This window comes from Pygoscelis adeliae, unplaced genomic scaffold (genome assembly GCF_000699105.1).
Source record: "Pygoscelis adeliae isolate BGI_AS28 unplaced genomic scaffold, ASM69910v1 Scaffold149, whole genome shotgun sequence".
In the NCBI taxonomy this organism is placed as follows: domain Eukaryota; kingdom Metazoa; phylum Chordata; class Aves; order Sphenisciformes; family Spheniscidae; genus Pygoscelis; species Pygoscelis adeliae.
Genome location: NW_008825494.1, coordinates 1,753,799 through 1,758,298, shown reverse-complemented (window position 1 = coordinate 1,758,298; position 4,500 = coordinate 1,753,799).

Sequence of the window (4,500 nt, the reverse complement as noted above, 5' to 3'; positions counted from 1 at the left end):
TTGGTTTTATAGGTCAATTCTTTACTGTAAATTGCTTCTCACTTGTAATGGATTTTTATCCCCTAGCAGATTTAGTCTTTTAACAGGAATTCATTGGATGGACACACAAGTAGTTCAGTCTCAAAATAAAAGTTGCTTCATGATGCTAACAATAACAGTGGACCTCGCTCTAATGGGGTGGTTATTCATGCTGCGTTGCCACCCCACCACCAGTCCTGAGCCAAGCCAGTGGCTGGTAAAACCTTACGGTTGTTCTAAATTACAGTTATCTGGAGAAGCCCTCAGAGGAGGTGCTCTGCATTGGGAGATAGCAGGGATACCATTGTCCATGCCACTTTCTTCCCAATATAGCCATAATCAGACCTCCTACATCCCTAGGAGCCTTCCCTGTGCTGAGGGGTTCCCCACCTTGCTGCTCATGGCAGCTCTAGGCTGCAGGAACTGGGTGAAGCAAGCTTGAGGGAGCTTCATCCTAAATATTTCGCTCTGGTCTAACGCGGTCGTTGCTGTTTCCCAGGATGCAGGTGGATGGGATTCACCTCACCTAACTTGAATCACCTGCATGTGAGATGTCTGGTCTGGGCACATTGCCTGGGCTCCTGCTGCAATGGGGGCAGCATCAGGGACCCCGGCAGGTGAGCCACCCTCCCCACCCGCCTCCGACTCCTGCCCTGTGGTGTGGGGTGGCTCAGTCTCGGATGGAGCTTTATCTTTCTCCCTTGTCTACAAAAGCACAGCTTGATCTGGACATCCAGCTTTAAGAAGCCTAATACTAGGAAATGAATCCTGTCCTCTGCTGACGGCCTCTCGCTCCCCTTTTTTTGCCAGGGACAGAGGCATCTGCCATACAGGGGGTGGATTTTTGTGGCCATGGCAGAAATGCACCTGGGAATGAGATGAGAGACAATATTGTATGGACACGTGGTTCACAGACTCGTCCTTTACCTCTCAGAAACTCTTGCAACATGTATGTTTTGACATGGGTATATTTTACGCAGACACCTTTCAGTTATATCTTTAGCTCTTTACAATCTGCTTACTGCATGTCACTAATATTTTCCTGCAAATATGTGTACTCAGTGCAAGTGTAATATTTTCATGGAATAGTGAAATTGTTTCCTAAGTCCAGAGGCAGGAGATTGAAACTATTTACTAAATTAAGACAAAGCAAACAACCTCCCCACCCCACAAAGATAAAGTGCTTGTTTCTATTGTTTTGGAAGCAAAACATTTCAGGTTCTCATTAGGAAATAAAGTTTTGAATGTTGGCTAATATTTTTTAAGAACGAAAGAAAAAAAAAAGCTTAAGAACCAGGAAAAAAAGTTTTAATTACAGGTTAAATGAGGCATTCTGCATTGATACAAAATAAAATTTCTGTTCCGGTTAGAAGATTTTTTCCTCTCTCTTTTATTTTTTTTTTGGTTTGGCCATTGAACCAAAAAAAATTCAACTGTGCCCCGAGCTCAGGATTATGTTTTGAATGCTAATGGCCACAGGAAGAATAGCTCAATGTAAATAAGTTACATTTTCAAAATTAATGAGGTCTACTAATTGAGTTTATCCAAGTAATAAAATCCATCTAATAAAATGTTTCCATCAAATATAATTCTTCCAGTTCTATAAAAAATATATGTTTCTTTGCCTGTATATCATCTGTGTGGAGATAATGAATACCTTGTGACATTGGGGTCATAGGTCAAATCCCAGACCTTATTACAAATCTAGGGAAAATTACTTTTTCACTGACCTATAGTACGACCTAATAGTCTAGGAGGAGTTAAAGGCCAATTGTTCATTCAGCATCACCAAATAATATATATAAAAGTGTATATATATATTTAATAACACTGATGCAATGAAAACTTATGCTGTAGATATGGATTTACAGCACATCCACAGGGATTTCTCATGCAGATCTCAAGATGTCAAAAAACAACATAACAGCAACACTCTGAAGTGCATGTTTGAAATGAATGATGACAGACCTTGGTGTGTGGGGTAGGGTTTTATTGTTCCTCCAGTGATTTGCCATAGCCCCGGATAGTGCATCTTTAACAAGTCTAGATGACAAGCCTTTCTCACACTTTTAAGGATATGGGTTAATTGCAGCTGCTTTTGCTGGCTGCAAGGAGACAAGGTGTTCGAAGGTGTTGCTCCACGCGGCAGCGCTGCCGGTGCCAAAGACTTTCCAGGAGATGCCAGCCTTCCCTTGCTGCGGTTTCAGCTGGTGCCACAGTGTGTGGGGATGGGCTGCAAAACTGAGCCAGGGAAATGATCCGGGTTCTCAGAAAAGCCTTTGGAAATGGGCACCTGGTGTCGTGGGGAGTTTTCCTTGCTCAGCTCTACAGCACAGCCCCTCGCACAACTGCACTGGGAGGGAAGGATGGGTGACCCACGTAGTGTGCAGGACCAGGACCAGAGAACAGGGCTGGGGGAGCGGCATGGCCACTGAGGACCTTGTAATGTCTCAAAATTACACCCTAAAAGGTTACACCAGCCGAAGGTGCTGGCACTCCTAAGAGAGCAGTTTTGATTTGAGGAGGAGACTGCTGCCTTTTCTGTGGCTGAAGATATTGTCCAGCACCAGTTATTATCAGGCCTTTCATAAGAGCCTCATGCGGTCAGAATGGGGGAGCCTTAAATAATCACACATGTTTTCCACATTCATTTGCTCCCTTCTTTCAAGGCTCAGCCACATTCTCAGCACACAGGTCATTCCACATGCATCTTTCTCGGCAAACTTTTCTCCTGACTCCTTTCCAGCCTGCTGCACAATAAGGTCTCCCATGTTTCAATGGCCATGTTGAACAGGATCCTGTGCATTTGAGCCTGCCTTGATTTGCAGGTCTGCTGCCCTATAATGACTGACAAACAGGCCACAGATTACTTCCATTTTATGACTTGAGTTTAGGGAAATTGAGCATCCTAATTAAGCACAGATGTAAGGTTAAAGTGTAGAACAATCTGGACTGGTTTTCATTTAAGTCCCTTTCTGATTCATTTGGTTCCATAAGAGAGTCACAATTAGAAAAAAATATTTTGTCAATGTTGAAAGACATGTGATGTAGAACTGATTGGATTAAATCTGAGTTCATGTGAATTTTGGCAAATTCAATTAGGAGAGGCCCTTGCAAGTACTCTGTGGAAAACCTCCAATGGCTTTGCAAACTGTATTTGGATTTTCCAGTCCATAACGCTGCATGTGTTGACAGCGCGCCATCCCTGCATAATGTGTGAGCATTAAAACAAGTTTCTTTGCTTTGCGGGAACTGTAAGGAAAGGCATAGAGCAAAACTGCAAACCCAGGCTCATTTGAAGATTCCCAGACTGTGCAAAAGACAAGGTGAGTGTGGGTTAAGGGGCGACACAAGGAAAGACCTCAGTGAATGGCTTCGAATTGCTTGTGGTGATACAGAAGTCACAGGCTAGGTGGGAGGTTCTACATTCTGTAGGGGTGGGGTTTGTGCAATTAGTTGTCTCATGGCTAGGACAAAGGGACCCTAATTTCTGGCTGCCACCCCTGTGAAAAAGTTTTAATACCTGATATTAAAATGTCTTATGAAAAGTGTTTCTGGGTCTGAAGATGGTCCGTCTGATCCTGCTACTTTTTGACAGTCATCTGGTTGCTCCCGGCTTTGGTTCATAACCTTTTTGTGGGGAAAATATTTGCAGAAGTACCTGCGTCAAGCTGTATCTACTTTTTTGGGGGGGAGATTGACTGAGTTTTGTCCAAACCAAACCTTGCTCCCCCCAACCTCTCCTCCCCAAGCAGACAGAAAGAAAAACCTCTCTGTTAGAGGTAATAAGACTGAAACAGTTTGCTCTTATTTTCTGACTTTGTTAAAGACAAAATCCAGCTCCTGGCTTCCCCTACGCTACACAGGAATGTGCATCAATTTTAATACTGGTAACATATGTCATTGGTTTATATTATTTTTAATAATCCTTTGTTCTGTCTGTGCTGGCAAAACACGATCACCAGGACTCCTTTGGCTTGATAACCGTTCTGTACAGATCAGTATCTCAGCCACTAGGAGTAAGAGTCCCTCTTACTCAAGAGAGAGGATATAGTGGATGCATGCCACGGGTCACCCTATGGATTTACCTGCGTGATCACGGAGAGGACATGAGGAGGTGGGATGGAAAATCTACCTTGACCCTAGAGGCACGGGTACGCAAGTTACAAGGGAAAACAATCACAGAAGGGGGTTCTTCCAGGAAAATTGCTGCTCCAGCTTCCAGTGGGCAGCTCCCCAGACAGAGTAGAAGGGCTGATCTTACTTCTGATCTTAACAAAGGGACTTTTGATTCACATTTACAAGTGAGTAACAGATACTATGACCAGGACTAGAGGGGTCCTGCCCCCCGCCAGGTGGAGGAAAGGGACAACTGGGTTTACTGGACTGTGTGGATTCCATGGCCTGGCACATCAGACCCACAGGAGTATAAGGCTCTAGTGGACACCGGTGCACAGTGTACCCTAATGCCATCAAGCTATA